The sequence below is a fragment of the Pseudophryne corroboree genome, chromosome 4 (genome assembly GCF_028390025.1).
Source record: "Pseudophryne corroboree isolate aPseCor3 chromosome 4, aPseCor3.hap2, whole genome shotgun sequence".
Classification (NCBI taxonomy): Eukaryota; Metazoa; Chordata; class Amphibia; order Anura; family Myobatrachidae; genus Pseudophryne; species Pseudophryne corroboree.
This window is the reverse complement of record NC_086447.1, coordinates 797,616,311-797,633,662: the sequence shown is the minus strand read 5'-3', so window position 1 is coordinate 797,633,662 and position 17,352 is coordinate 797,616,311. Positions and strand designations below refer to the sequence as shown.

Genomic DNA, 17,352 nt, shown 5'->3' with positions numbered 1-17,352 from the left:
AAACGTAACAATACAAAAGGTAAATGTTGACTACGGGGCTAATTCAGATCTGATCGCAGCAGCAAATTTGTTAGCTAACGGGCAAAACCATGTGCACTGCAGGTGGGGCAGATATAACGTGCAGAGAGAGTTAGATTTGCAGTGTAAAAATAAAGCTGCCAGTATTTACCCTGCACAGAAACAATATATATATAACCCACCCAAATCTAACTCTATCTGCACATGTTATATCTGCCCCCCCTGCAGTGCACATGGTTTTGCCCATTAGCTAACAAATTTGCTGCTGGGATCAGATCTGAATTACCCCCTTTGTGTTTATATCAGGGGTGCCCAGTCTTTTGTAAATTGAGATTTGTTTTTGCTATAGACTGTGAAGGGTGTCTAGGTGCAATATAGCCTAGCAATAGGGGATCTTTTTGCAATATATGGCTGGCAATACCAGGATCTTTGTGGAATATGGTGGACAAAGGGGTTCCTTCAACTAAGAAGGATGCCAGGTGGAGAGGAGAGGAAGCTGCTATCAGCTGACAGGCTAGCACAGTCACATGACTCGTCAGAACACTTAGATCATGAAAATGCCCATGCCTGATTGCTAGCAAATACAATATGTCACATATTGTTAATCAGGCAATGTGACAAAGGGTACAATTGTAGAGTGGTCCCAAGGGTCATGGGTTGATTATATACTGTCTATTATATATTATATACAGGCTTTACTTAGCACAATGGGCCACTAGAAAATGGTCTCCAATGCACAATCATCCAACATGCAATGGGAGCTATTGCATATCCTCCAACTGCACCTTTTTGGCCGGTGCAATACCATTTTTGTATGGTCTGTACCAACTAAAATGGGATTTGTACTGGGTTCAGCAACTCCATAGTCCCATAGGGTTATATAGCAACGCCACTGGGACACACCCTTTATCCATGACCACGCCCACTTTCCTGTTCCTTTGTACTAGTTTCCTGCTCTGCAATGTTGGATGGTATGCTATTATATGTTTGTCAACCATGGAGTCGTCTGTATTGTCCCAGAAAATTGGATTTATTGTACATATGAGATATGACCATCAGGGAATGGAAATGATTTTATCCTGCTGTACACTGGGCTACTACTCGTTGTCCAAGGACCCACTTGCTCTCTCTCGGCTATGGATCTGCTGAAGTGCACAAACATCAACCATATATATATATATATATATATATATAAAACCAAATTATTTTTTTTCATTTTCAGAAACAAATTCATCAGAATAAACAAAAATGTAATAAAAAAAAACCCAGCAACAATAAAAAAAAGGGAATCATAAATGATATCATTTGAAACTACATAAACTAACATTCTTTTTTTTAATGAACCTATATACAAGGTGGTCTTACATCAGCTGAATACAGTATTCTACAGCATTCTACAATTACGGGTATGTTATGCTGCTTTGTCTGTATTTAACTGTTAAATGAAACCTACACGCTATTGAATTTCCATCACACAGAAATAGCTATGACATAAAGAGGATAAAAATTCAGTGCAGCAGTTCAGAAAATGTCTAATTCCTTACAATAAAATAAGTGCTTCCCAACAATAAGAGTTAAAGTACAGTGTATACAGCAATTATTCCTTTCCGTCAGTCCTACAGAATATACAGCCATTTGTAGCAATATACATGTCAGTGTGGTTTAAAAAAAAACAAAAAAAAAACCTTTCTCTATCAAGTTTAACAACTTTCTGGTATAACTTCTCAGCCTCTCATTGCTTATTCATGTGGAAGTGGGTACGCCCAGCTCATTTCGCCTAGTTTTGCTGCTCTTTGTTGGTCTCTTAGGCTGTTATGGCAGCTGCAAATGGCTTCTCAAGTGACATTTGCTGACATTCAATGAAGTACATTTATCAGTATTGTGCCGTTCACCTCTATACAGACAATCCATTTTATTTTGTTTATGATAGTAACCTCTTTTTCTACATCCCTGCTCTGAACATGATAAATGGCGAGGTGGCATATTTCAGTGCTGCAAGAAAATGTCACTATGAAAAATCCTTAATGGACTAAGTGTTGCTTTTCAGGTTTCAACTTGTCAGGCATAGAGAAATTCTAGATTTTTTTTTCTGCTTAATCCCCCAATTCTTTAGAAGCACGGAACTCTTTGCAGAAACTAATTATAAGTTACGCTGATCACAGCGGGACAGGCAAAGATCAGGTAAGAATTCATCTGATAAGGCAGGACAGATTTGTTTGTTTCTCCAGGTTGTATATTTCATAGTTCATATACATAAAGACATTTCTCCCCTTTGTTGAGGCTGAGATTAGCACATATTTACACCTGCTCGATGAAGAATAATAAAGAGGAATTTATTTCTGAAATAATATTTTTGTGAAAGTACAGAAATACTGCATTTAATGTTTATGAGTAAATACTAAAGCGCGCACTAGCTACTGGGGACAAGCAGTCAAGGTTATGCTTTTTGTATAGGCATACAGCATATATATCGTTTGTGCTGCCCTACGCCATTGTGAATATTCTCTCCATAACTTAGAGATGAGTTGATTCTGATACAGAAAGGGTTTCTGATGTAAACCATGCACAGATCAATTATCCCTACACTCCTTATATACGATGAATTCACCCTACTGCTCCATGGTATCAAAGCACTAAAGGTGTGCTGACCCACCAGTGACATGCAACACTTGCCTTATGGCAGCCCTTCTTGAATCCCTCATGTTTCCCATAGTCCTCTGCTCACTTAATCTCACCATTTTCTCTGCAAGACTTATGCGCCCTTAGCATTCCTTATATTACCATTGTCTACCTCCAAGCGCTATCACCTTGCACATAGGTACATAGAACTGCGGCAAGCAGTGGACTATAAAGAGGTTTCTGCACCGGACGGCAGGCAGTACCCAGTGAGGTGAACTGATAAGGCAGGTGGCCTGCTGACCTGACCTAATCTAGGGGCCACCTGAGAGAGGGGGGACCCGGGAACTTGCGCCCCCATCTAATATTACTTTGTCTGTCAGTTTATACTTAACTAGACTTACATAGTTAGGGGGGTATACAATTAGTCGCAGTAATTTACTGTGGCTAATTGGTTCGCAGGGGCCTATCCTGTAGCCGGCACTTATTGGGGATTGGTTTTGCCTGCCTGAGGCAGGTGAAGCCACATCCCTGATAAGTAACTCTTTTTGCCATTATAAGTGCTGCAAAAATACCTGGATCCTATGTAGGTTTTTGCGGAACCTGTGTATTTCCGCGAGGGCGATATAATTGGATACTGGTGAAAATCATGGGAATAAAAAATGTAAAAATTGTGAAAAAACCCTGTTTTTCATGGCCACGGCATTATCATGGCTAATTGGATACCCCCCTTACTGTATTATATCCCTGCTTCCTGAAAGAAGTTACCCTCTGATCTTTCATGGCTTCATTGTAGAAAATCTGATTACTTGCAAAATGCTAATTTACAATATATATAAACTATGAGCCAGAAATAAGGTACAGCACAAGATAAACTCTTATGGGCAGGGCCCTCCATCCTCCTGTTCTTCCCTAGTACTATCCATGTCACCAGTGCTCTGCTCACTTGTCCCCTCCCCTTCAGCAATTATGACTTTGTTTGTTCACCTATTCGTTGAGTATAGGATCACTGTGTACTGAATCAAACTAGCTCTGCTTACTCCTGCTAGCTTCAGCAACTTAACCTACCCATGCCCCTGCCAATCTGTCCATCCCTGTCTGAAGTGCGATACTATTGCTTGCTATGATTTGTGGAGTTCTGTAATCAGGCACAGGTGAGTTAATCTATTTTGCCGGGTTAGTAATTACCTAATCAGCTTCCACAGGCAGATATCCACAAAAGAATACTAGGTAGTGGTACTTGAGGATAGTTGTTTATGCGAGTGGTCTTCAGGTTGCGAATGTCGGGATCCCGGCGCACAGTATACCGGCGCCGGAATCCCGACACCCGGCATACCGACAGATATTCTCCCTTGTGAGGGTCCACGACCCCACTGGAGGGAGAATAATTAGCGTGGTGAGCGTAGCGCGCCACCGTGTCCGCAGCGTGGCGAGCACAGCGTACCCGCAAGGGGCTCATTTGCGGTCGCCACGCTGTCGGTATGCTGGCAGTCTGGCTCCCAGCGCCGGTATGCTGGTCGCCGGGAGCCCGGCCGCCGGCATACCATACTACGCCCGTTTATACATTTACCCTGTATAATGCTGCAAACACTTCTTGGTGTCTTTCTAAATAACTTATTATTATTATTATTATTATTATTAATATAAGGCATCAGAGGCAGCAGCCTTTGCACAGAAGGGCTTAGAACCAGAGATGTGCAAGTAGAAAATTAAGCACATCGTATATAGGGCAAAATTCAAGTTTGTACGCAATGGACGATTATCACGTAATGGAGCGTTTATTGGCAGACTGAGTATGTGCTGCGATCATAGGCCCTCATTCCGAGTTGTTCGCTCGCAAGCTGCTTTTAGCAGCATTGCACACGCTAAGCCGCCGGCTACTGGGAGTGAATCTTAGCTTAGCAAAATTGCGAACAAAAGATTCTCAAAATCGCGAATAGAAATTTCTTTGCAGTTTCTGAGTAGCTCGATACTTACTCTGCCACTGCGATCAGTTCAGTCAGTTTCGTTCCTGGTTTGACGTCACAAACACACCCAGCGTTCGCCCAGACACTCCCCCGTTTCTCCAGCCACTCCCGCGTTTTTCCCAGAAACGGTAGCGTTTTTTCACACACACCCATAAAACGGCCAGTTTCCGCCCAGAAACACCCACTTCCTGTCAATCACACTACGATCACCAGAACGAAGAAAAAACCTCGTAATGCCGTGAGTAAAATACCAAACTTCTTAGCTAATTTACTTGGCGCAGTCGCAGTGCGAACATTGCGCATGCGCAATTAGCGGAAAATCGCTGCGATGCGAAGAAAATTACCGAGCGAACAACTCGGAATGAGGGCCATAATGCGCATACACGAAGGTGCTGCTGCGATCTCGTTTGCAATGAGGATTTAATGAAAAAGTGATTGGTAGCCATAGACTAACGCTAACCCCCGATGTTCTTCGTCACAAATGTGTATGCAATTGCGAATGAGTTTGCGATGGCTCTGCTTGGCATTTCTTTCATTTCAGGCAGCTGCTTCACTTGCTAACATCAGCAGTTCCGTAGCTTAGAAAATCGCAGTTTCCACTGCATTTGCACACAAACATGAATTAAGCCCTTAAGCACCCTACAGACTCTGCGATCCGCTGAGGTGCCCGACAGCAGAAACAGCCGACGGGCGACCCGGCGACTGGGGGGAGGTGACGGGGGGAGTGAAGTTTCTTCACCCCCCCCGTCACCCGGTGCCATAGCAATTCATGCTAATATGGACGATATTGTCCATATTGGCCTGCATGCATAAGTGACGGGGCACCAACGATGAATGAGCGCAGGGCCCGCCATCGTTCATCGTTGGTGCCTACACACTGCACGATATGAACAGGTTCTCGTTCATTAATGAACGAGAACGTTCATATCGTGCAGTGTTATCTGCTAGTGTGTAGGGCCCTTTACTGTATCTGACTTGCAGTGTTTCTATACTGGCATCGTGCACGTCCCTTACTGCGTATATTAGTGTTCATACTCTGTTGGCTCTTGTGTGTGATAACCTTATTCTGAAAATGCACAGTTCAATCCATTTCAAATACTTAAAATTCTACATCTGAAGCAGAAGCTGTCAAATAATAATATGTAGATATAACCTGTCTATGGGTGTGTGTAATAAAATACTTAATAAAAGTCTCCATTCCAAGAACCAAAAAAAATAAGTGCGTGCAAATAAATGTTTATTAAAGGGATTGTCTAAATAATAAAGAATAGACGTCAGAGAACACTGTCCATATGATTAGGAAAACACCTTCGATAAGTTACTGCCTGTGGCTATCGCTAATTTACACATCAGACGATCAGCAAGTTGTCTTTGGATAGTAGTCAGTATCTACAGTCAATCACAGTATGGTAAAATATTGGTGTATGGGATTTTAGCTGGGATTTCCTGCACTATGCTGTTTATCTAAAAACATGACGTTCTCCTTGTCCTTGAGGCATTTTCATTACAGTGCATTTTTAAATGACAAGTAAATTACAATAAAATATGAGTATAAAATATAGATATTGAAGAAATGTTTAATTATACAGTATGAATTAATCAAGTATAAAGCAATGAAGACAGAACTATTAAGAAAATTTCGTTTGTGTTATTTTGTTATTATGGCTATTCATTTCATTCAATATTTTGTTATTGCTTTTTGCAGTGACCCTTACTGAACAATAACATTGTTTTACAAAGATCTCAGATGTACTAAGCCTGAAAAGTGATAAATATCACAGTGATAAAGTACCAGCCAATCGGCTCCGAACTGTCATTTTTCAAACACAGCCTGTAACATGGCAGTTAGGAGCCGATTGGCTGGTGCTTTATCACAGTGATATTTATCACTTTTCAGGCTTAGTACATTTCCCCCAATAACTCTACAGTCTTCTACTGCCCTAAGGATCTATCACCTTTCCTGTAAAGCACTCACACCTTATGAGACATTTTATAATCAATTCTGCCAATAAAATATGCAGAAATTGCTGTTTCCTCTTGTTTAAGTTCAGAATTAAGAATCCCTTAAATGTACTAATAAAGAAAGCTGGTTTTTGTCCGCCAGCCCCTGCAACAGCTGTCCCCATAGATTTCTGTATGTCCTCTATACGGATTTTGCCTGCATGGGTTAATGCCATCTTCAGATGGTGTTAGCCCATTATGGGGGCTGCAGGAAGTACTGCTGTACATCACAGCTTTTTCCGCATTGCACATGCACAGCTGGAAAGTCACACATGTCCAGTAGCCACAAGCTTTTAAGCAATTAAAGGATTCTAAATATTCAGGTGCACATCGCTTGTTCAATAAATATTCCCTTTATGTTATCTACAGTCTCAAGGTGCATACACACAGTGAGATATTGACTATCTCCAATTTTGAGTTTGTAATTTCCCCTGAACTCCCTGGAGCCCTGAACCTCCGATATTAACTACGTGCCAATTTTGACTATACTATGTACTAGATTGCACACAATATAGTCAAGCTTGACTTGCCTGCACAGTCTATCTTTTCTTGCAATACCGACCCCACGGGAGCGCACATCGGTATAGCAAACTGTGTACACACGGTGCGATTTGCACTAACTTTCCTTACGATTTTGACTATATAGTCAAAATAGTAAGGTTACATCCAGGGGCGGATTGGGATGGAAAATTAGCCCAGGAAATTTATGAAGCCGCCCTAATGGGGGTGCGGTCTGATGGGGGGGTGGGTAATTGCGGCCTTCCTTGCGTCTTTTGCTGCAGTTGTGTCTGAGACCAGGGGCAGATTGGGAACTATAATGTAAAATGTTGTAGACGTGGCCTGACATAGGCAGCACAAGATATATAACATACCATGTAGCCATAGCAGCATCACTGGATGGCAGAGTTGCTGTACTGCAGAGATGGAATAAAAGAATGAATGGAGACAATGCAGTGTACTGAGTGCGTGGTCTGCCTGTCATGTGTGTGTGTGTGTGTGTGTGTGTGTGTGGGGGGGGGGGAGGTGGAGCCACATGACAACACATAAAACAGCCCTGCAGACACATCAGCCTACCAAGAATCTTCCTGGTGAGCCCTATGGCCAATCCGCCCCTGGTTACATCGCACCGTGTGTATGCACCTGAGCTCCTTATAATTTCAGTGTATTTCTCCTTGTTCTGGAAAACCTCTCTTTTGAAAGCTATTGCATTCCTTTACCCCATTAGCACTTTAGCTATATGTATTAATGTATGTTTCTGTCATATCACATATGTCCCTACTCTTCCATAAGCTGTAGATATAATAATTAGCTCCTGATTAGTTTTGCCATTTAGCCCAATGCATCATTATAGCAGTCTTCTAAATGTTTTCTATGTTTTTAATGTTTTACTTGATATAGGACCCTTAGAACTTTACATAACACTCAAGGTGGTAATATTTCAAATCTCTGCCTATACAAAGGTGTTCTACTTTCTGTTCTAACTGCTTCATATAATCTGAACATATAACTGCAAGGTTCCTTTTACTGTGTTGCCATTGATATTACATCACCATTCATTCTATGTTATGCTTTTGGAATTTTTTTTCCCACATGCATTATTTTATTATTTTTGATATATGAAATTCAAGATTCCAAAGAAGATTCCCCTATTGTCTCCATAGATGTATGCTGTATGTGGAAGATGGAAGTTGCAACAGTGCCATCCACATATTGTACAGGAAGTGCCTCTGCGGCCTTTGTTCAGCATGATTTCTAACTAGTAAAGTCATGCTTCTGCAGTTCTCAATAGTCCTGTGGTGATTTAAACACAGACCACTTTACATGGTGTCAGAAGTCTGGGTGTGATGGCATAAGGTCTACAACACATAGATCCTCAAGTTTTTGATGACTCTGTCATGGACACATTTCCCAAGTTCAAAAAGGAATGGCATGTTTACTGCTATGGTGGGCTCTCTGACAAATCAAGAAAGTAACAGGCATATACATATCTTGCTCAACTTAGCTGGGGCTGAGGCTGTAAACAAAGCAGGCTAATCGTCTAATTGGAGTGGGAGGATCAGGAAGATCCATACAAACTAATAAAACAGTTTGATGAGATATGCTGACTGGTGAAAAAAATTATAATGGACAGACATGCATTTAACAATGTTGTGCAAAGCCCCTATGATATGCTACCAGAATTAAACTACTAGCAAAAAAATTTGATTATGGTGCATTAGCAAGTGAGCTCATCAGAGGGAGGATTGAGTGTGGGACTTGTAATGATGTTACTCATGCACATTTACTGCGTGAGAAGCAAGGTCGGACTGCCCATCTGGCACTTCTGGTAAATGCCAGAAGAGCCTCCGACTCTCTGGTTTAGCCACCCCCCGGTCTCCATGGAAATGGGGGCGTGCCATGAGTCCACGTCCCCATGATTCGCAGCACGCTCCCATACATCATGATGGCACGCCCTCGTACATCATGACGGCATGCCCCTGTGACGTGTGCACACCCCCTTGTTATAAGTGCCAGGCCAAAACGGAGGCCCAGTCCATCCCTGGTGAGAAGACATTAACACCGCATACTGTTAAACACATATGCATGCTTTATGAGCAGTCTAATAAAAGGACAATGGAACTCAAAAGAGAGTCTGATATATGCGACATCCAGCAACATGTGCAGCAACAAACATGCTATGTGAATTGTGGTGGTCGCCATTCCTATGAACACCACAAATGTCCTCTTTTCAATAAATGCTGTAATGCTTTACAGGCCCATCACACCAAGGAACATTCACTCTACTTGAGGCTCATGACATCTCTCAGTCCATTAATGCTGCATATCTCTTTAAAGAAGGAAATAACACCTTGTGTTGTTAATGGATTCATATACCTGTTGGTTTGAGATAGATTATCTTCTCAAACCAACAGATGCCACAGTCATCAGCAAAATGAAAAGACACTTTTTTTGCACATGGCATATCACGCAATCACTTACTGATAATGCCATGCTGTTCATAAGTGCTGAGTTCCAGACGTTCACCAGTGAATGGGACATCTAACATGTCACCAGCAGTCCTCGCTATACACAGTCCAATGGACCAGCAGAAAGGGAAGTACGTTGTGTGAATCCATCTAACACCGAATGTGGGTGTCAAAACACCCATAATCATGGACAATGAGTCTCCTGAAGAAGCAACTATTGGAGTTCATCTCAGTCCCATACTGTGTTATTCAATGTTATACATTGCTAATGCAATTATTTTAATATTAAAATAGTAAATGTTATATTCAACAAGCTGTATATATCCATATTTATATCGGTAATTATCTATATAATGTGTGCTAGGCACATTAGTGCTGTTCCTTTATTTCAGCATTTTCAGTTTATTTGTTGCACACTGTTCCCTCATTCATCACCTGTCACACAATCTTACACCCACACACCTGTTTATTGTTCTTTATGTTTAAAAAGGGGGGCATAGATATATGTTGTATGTGGATGGTGGAAGTTGTATTATTACCATCCAGTACAGGAAGTGTTTGTTACACAGGAAGTGCCTCTGCAGTACTGTTCAGCATGACTACAGCTAGCAAAGTCACACTTCTGCATTTTTCTTGGCAGAATCAAAGTAACTATTGCTCTATGTTACACATTATGGGAATACAAACCTGTCACAAATCTTTGTTTCATCTGCAAAAAGGCATAACTTCCTTTGAAGACCAAAAGCAATATTACTAATGATGCTTACCCCCCACCCCCACCCCCCCCAAAAAACAAACAAACAAACAGGTTCAGTGATTAATCCTTGAGCTTTTCACTGGTTTTCTGCCCTCACTCAGAGTTTATGCTATTGTGATATTTACTAATTACTAACTATAACAACTCTCTGGTTCCTGTCCTTTAGCCAAACCTTTACTCTGTCCACTATCTTTGTACTAAATACAAGAATTTGTGAATTAATTGATTATGGGATACTCTACCACACATCTTTCTAAAATGTAAATAAAACTGTACCCACTAATCTATCACTATACCAAGTTAAACAAATTCTAGATGCCTGGGTTCTTGTAATTCTCAAATCACATGGCATTACACGGCAGCAATAATGGCTTAAAATGTTGTCCCTATAAGCTCTACTCTATTATTATTATTATTATTATTATCCTTTATTTATATGGCGCCACAAGGGTTCCGCAGCGCCCAATTACAGAGTACATATGCACATAATCAAAACAGGAAAAGAGTGACTTACAGTTGAAGACAATATAGGACTAGTACAGGGTAATTAAGCATAACTACACCAGTAAACGACATAGAGATAAGTTCCAAGGTGGCCAAAAACTGCAGGATTTGGGCAGTTGAGGATTATTAAAGTAAGAAAAGGATAAGCAGATGAGGGAAGAGGGTCCTACTCGTGAGAGCTTACATTCTAAGGGGAGGGGTAGACAGGGGTGACACAGATGGGGTACATAGAGAGCGTGGAACAGAGGGTTAAGATGAGATTTGGCTGGGTTTGGTAATGAAGTGGGTCTAAAGAGCCCGTTTGAAGTTTTGTAGAGAGGTGGAGAGTTTGAGGGGGAGAGGTAAAGAATTCCAGAGAAAGGGAGCAGCACGTGAAAAATCTTGGAGATAGGAGTGGGAGGAAGTAATCAGAAGACAGGAGAGTCGGCGTGCATTAGCAGAGCGAAGAGGACGGGTGGGAGAGTAAAGGGAGATAAGGTCAGAGATGTAAATAGGAGAGGAGTGGGTGAGTGCTTTGTAAGTGAGTGTGAGAAGTTTGGATTGGATTCTGAAAGGGAAGGGAAGCCAGTGAAGGGATTGTAGGAGAGGGGAGGTGGATGTAGTGTGTTTGGTGAGGAAGATGAGCCGGGCAGCAGCATTGAGGATAGATTGGAGTGGAAAGAGGTAATTGTCAGGGAAGCCAGTTAGGAGGAGATTACAGTAGTCCAGTCTGGAAATAATCAGTGAGTGAATAATGATCTTAGTGGCATCCTGGGTGAGAAAAGGTCTGATCCTGGAAATGTTTTTGAAATTAAAATGACAGGTTTGTGAGAGGTGCTGAATGTGTGGATTGAAGGAGAGGGAGGAGTCAAGGATTACGCCCCAAGACAGTGTACTTGGAGGCTGGAGGAGATAGTCATGCCATCAATGGATAATGAGATTGTGGGAGGTGAGTTTGTGTGGGAGGGTGGGAAGATGATCAGGTCAGTCTAAGACATGTTGAGTTTAAGAAAGTGCTGGGACATCCAGGAAGAGATAGCAGAAAGACAGTTGGAGGTACGAGTGAGGAGAGCCATGGAGAGATCAGGGGAGGAGAGGTAGATTTGAGTGTCATCAGCATAGAGATGGTATTGGAAGTTAAAAGAACTAATGAGTTCACCTAAAGAGGACGTATAGAGAGAGAAAAGGAGAGGACCAAGAACAGAGCCTTGGGGGGACAGTCACTAACAGTTATTGGAAGTGGGGGGAGGTAGCATCATGAGAGAAGACAGAGAAGGAACGATCAGAGAGGTAGGAGGACAGCAAGGAGAGGGCAGTGTCACGCAGACCAAGAGAGTGAAGGATTTGCAGAGGGTGGTCCACAGTGTCAAAAGCAGCAGAGAAGTCAAGAAGAATAAGCCGAAAGTAGTGGCCCTTAGATTTGGCTGCATGGAGGTCATTGCAGACTTTTGTGAGGGCAGTTTCAGTGGAGTGGAGAGAATGGAAACCAGACCGCATATCTTGCCCTATCCTTCCCCCCACAGGAACAAAGGCATCACACGGCGGCGATGCTTTTGTACCTAAGGAGTAGCTCATTGCCAGCGCAGCTTCTGTGCGCTGGCAAACCGCTACTCGGATGCATCCCGGGTTGCAGCGGCTGCGTGTGATGTCATGCAGCTGCCACGGCACGCCCCCCAATGGTCTGCACAAGCCTCCGGTGTCTGGACCGTGCCCCGCCAATGGCGTTCTAACACTGTTGGCATGCTCCCTCCCGCCCCGCTACCGCCTCTGCCTGTCAATCAGGTAGAGGCAATCGCAGCCCTGATATGCTGATAGGATCTCTCTGGGCTCCCAGGGTGCGCACGTGCAGTGCGGCCGCTGAGCATGTGTAATCCACAAAGTAATTCAGATCTGAATTAGGCCCTTAGTTCTTTGAATACTCTTTATTGTACTGTATATCATCTTATCTACATTTAAATTTGTGAGTTCAACTAATACTTCTTATTAAATAGTGTACATTAGTGCCTCTAGTGTATAGCACTCCCCTTCATGGTAGGTGACCTGTTTACAACAGTGCCATGCAAAAATAGTTATTTAGGCACTCTGCAATTTCTCTCTCTTATTCAATGTATCCACCCTCTTCAGCTTTAATGTATTGAACCAAGGAATAAGAAATACAAATTAAATTCTCACAAAACATTTTCATTATCTTTCAATAAAGAACACAACACTCCCTACAGTGTTTTAGCAAAGGTGTGTCTTCAAATCTAAAAAGATGTCAATGCATCCTCTAATTTGAAGTGTCCATCTAATATCTCAGAGATGTATTACTTTCCACAGTTTGCCATCTGCTCCTGTCTGGCTGTCAAAGGTTTGGCACAAACTGCAGCCACATTACAGCCTTTAATGTCAGATTTTGTCAGATGTTTTGCAAGTTAAAAATTAAAATTCTGAAACAGCAGATAATTGTTGGGTGTATACACCCCAGATGAGTGTACTAAAAGTAGGACTGTTAAATAGACAGTACTTGTATGTGACCATAGATAACCCATAGTGATTAACTGAGATGCAATGTAGGTTAGGCAAAGGGTGCAAACATGTGTATCCTATTCAGAATGAAAACATCTATGACTGATTGCCAAGTCTGGGGTAAGAAAGGAAAGTTTTCTCTTAGTGACGTTAAACTGGCAATTTCCTTGTGACTTTATTTTAGGGTTCGGTATATTTGATCAAGTTTCATAATGTCGACATGCTGGCATCTTGACATTGGCCAAGTCAACATGCATCATGTCAGCACTAATGTAATGTCGACATTATTAGAATGTCAACAAAGCATTTCTGGTGGTCTAATGGTAAGTTACCTGGTTCAGAAGGTCAGGAAGCTCCAGCTTTGTCTTCTAGATCCAGCAGTCGGCTGATGCTGACTTGCAGTTGATCCTATGGTGTTTCCATTGGTGAGTATTGCTAACTGCTTAACCTAACTCTCCTCTTAGGGGTCTATTTACTAAGCCTTGGATGGAGATAAAGTAGCAACCAATCAGCTCCTAACTGCCATATTACAAGCTGTGTTTGAAAAGTGGCAGTTAGGAGCTGATTGGTTGGGACTTTATCTGCGTCCACTTTATCTCCATCCAAGGCTTAGTAAATAGACCCCTTAGTGTCTAATGCTAACCTCCCTTCACTGACCCCAATCCTCCCATACCGTAACCTAACCCTAATTCTCCACTCCTATAGCCTAACCCTAATACTCCCATCCCATAGCCTAACCCTAACCTGCCCTCCCGTAACCTAACTCAAACCCTCCCCTCCCATAGCCTTTCACAACTCTCCCATCCCATAGCTTTACCCTAATACTCCCATAGCCTAACTCCAATCCTCCCCTCTCGCAGTCCAACCCCAATCCCCCCTCCCATAGCCTAACTCTATTCCTCCGCTCCTGTAGACAAAACCTAATCCTTCATCTAGTGCCTAACCCTAATCCTTCCCACCTGTAGCCTAACCCTAATCCTACCCACCCATAACTTAACCCTAATCTCCCTTCCCTCAGCCTAACGCCAACCCTCTCTTCCGGTAGCCTAACCCTAACTCTCCCCTCCTATAGCCTAACCTTATTCCTTCCCTCCCATAGCTTAACCCTATGCTCCTCTCCCATCCCATAGCCTAACCCTAATCCTCCCATCCCGTAGCCTGATCCTAATCCTCCACCAACTGCCTATCCCTTCCCTCCTGTAGCCTAACCCTAACTATTGGCATTCTGAGAATGACATAATTTCACATGCCGACATTTCATATGTTGACATTGAGAAAATGACGTCATCATAACTTGATATTGTGGTGTCGACATAATGATAGCAAACATTGTAAATGTCTAAATAATAACTGCATTCCTTATTTTGCCTTACCCTGGATCAACACTATGGCTGGACCTGTTTCTCCTTTTGACCTTACTATTCACCTATTAGTGTGATCTTCATTACTATAGAAACAAGGAGTCTGATTCAGAACTTTGATGATGAATTTTTCTTCTCTGCGCACTGCACATACACTGCAGTTTACCACGCAAACTTTGAGCAGCTGCTGTCAATTTAGAGTAGAACATATCTACGGAATGGTATCGGAATATCAGCGGTCAGAATCCCGACAGTCAGAATGCCGACAACTGCATCTCAACTTTCAGAATACTGATGGTTCCCGGTGAGTATTTTATCCGTAACTCACCCTTGCCACAGCCTAACCCTAACTGCCAACCCCCCTCTTCCCCACAGCCTAACCCTAACCCTCCCCCTAGTACCTAACCGCAGACTCAAAACTAACCCTAATACTGTCAGGATTCTGACCACATGCCCACTTGCATGCGGTCAGAATCACTTACATCTTAATGGGTGTAACTAGGAAGCCAACTCTGAATACAAGCGAAGATCCGCATTTAGGGGGTAATTCTGAGTTGATCGCAGCAGGAACTTTGTTAGCAGTTGGGCAAAACCATGTGCAGTGCAGGGGAGGCAAATATATCGTGCAGAGAGAGCTAGATTTGGGTGGGGTGTGTTCAATCTGCAATCTAAATTGCAGTGTAAAAATAAAGCAGCCAGTATTTACCCTGCACAGAAACAAAATAACCCACCCAAATCTAACTCTCTCTGCACATGTTATATCTGCCCCCCCCTGCAGTGCACATGGTTTTGCCCAACTGCTAACAAAGTTCATGCTGCGATTAACTCAGAATTACCCCCAAAGTTAGAACCATGCAATATGGCTGCATCTACAACTACCCTACCCCAAACTTTTTGGAATCACAGCACCCTGGACTACCAGAATGTTTTTTTCATGACACCCCTAGGCCAAAAGTTTTTTATTGAGAAATTTAGAAAAAAATATTAAATTAAGCAAAATGTGTTTGTATATCATCCCTAGGTTCAGTTATGTGGTGAGGGACAAGATTCACTTCTGTCCACATATTTTATGATTGACAGCCACCAGCACTGGTTTTGCCTGTCACATTGACCATAAATAATTTGAATTGGGCCAGGACCACCAACCCGTGGCACCCCTGGAAGTGTTTTGAGACACCCCAGGGTGCCACTGCATACAGTTTGGGAACCACTGGTCTAAACTAAATAATGGCAGAAAACAGCCATGTTACGCCTATCCCGTGACAGATTCATATTGATGTATTTTCCACAGCATCTAACACGTACATTTTTTAATAGATTTTAGAGATATAAATTCCTGGAGATAATTTATTTCAAGAGATCTTTTCCTGCTTCCACCTTAATCTGAAACAACAAAGGTTAAGCAGTTTGAATAAGGTAGTGTACGTCTTCAAAGTCAATTACAGACAAAGTAAGATATACAAGTCCTACTTGGGGAAATGGAATTTGTTTTGTCTATAATTTCCACCTCATGCTTCCTTTTGGGTGTTGGACACAATAAAACAGTTATAAAATTATATTCCCACTCATTTTGCTAACCTGGGAGCACCAGGAGTTTGAATTGTAAGAAAATAAACAATATAAGCTAAAATTGTCCAGGTTGAAGAAAAAACAAAATTACCATGGGAAAATGGGACATGCAGTGACGTACAACACAGCTTTTGGGTATTTTGATAAAAACTGGTGCAATTGAAAAAGGTGATGTTACCTGTAGCAACCAATCTTATTCTGTAATTTTTCTAGTGCAGCTTAGGAAATAAAAGCAAATATCCATATATTTGCTGTGGACAACATCACCTTTTACCCCTACACCAGTTTTCACAATTGTTCCCTTTGTCTTTAAAATATCTTGGGCCGGAGGTAATGAAGTCCGAGTTGGAAGGAGTTGCGGGTTCCCGGCCGAAGTCGGATGTTTTTTAAAGTGGCAATATTTTACAAGGCATGGTTTTGCCTTGTACATGAATGCTGCTTTAAAAAAAAGTCTGAGTTTGGCTGGGAACCTGCACCTCCATCCAACTCGGACTTCATTACATCCGGCCCATTTAGTGGATATTTCAATGCCCTTTGCAGTGTGTTGTTGTTTTCCAGAGCTGGGGTCTAAAATGGTTGGTGCAGATTACTAAATCACCAGTGAATAGGGTGGCCAATCCTGGGCCATTTTTTCAATCCTGGGAATCTAGATTAAAAAATTATCAATCCTGGGATTCCTGGGGTACCTGGGATTGGTTCCTTTTCAATGTCCTCCCCCTCTCCGTCCTGCATAGTCCACATAATTTACCCTAATCCGGATGGGAGGGAGGGTGGGTCATCCTGCTGCAAGGAGGTGAGATGTGTGCCGGTGCAGGTGCTGAGGTCCGGGCGGCTGGCTGCGCAGTGTGACCTCTGACTTCACGTCATGCTGCGCAGTGCACACAGCCGGGGGCAGGGGGAGCCAGGCAGCGTCTGAGCCTCCCGAGGATGCTCAACGCTGCCCGGCATTGAAAAAACAACGGGGTTTTCTAATCCCAAAATCCCCTGTATTGGAAGCCCCAATACCGGGATTGAATCCCGGACAATTTTTGGCCAAAATCTCGGGATCCCGCTCCCGGGATTGGCCACCCTACCAGTGATGCTTCTATCCATTTTACTGATTTACC

At 42.6% G+C, this 17,352-nt stretch overlaps 1 long non-coding RNA gene across 3 annotated transcripts in view; it reads right to left on the bottom strand.

The window, feature by feature from the left end:
* LOC134910394 (uncharacterized) overlaps positions 1 to 17,352 on the bottom strand; it is a 198,711-nt gene that overhangs the window by 3,370 nt on the left and 177,989 nt on the right. The gene's annotated exons all lie outside the window — the stretch shown is intronic.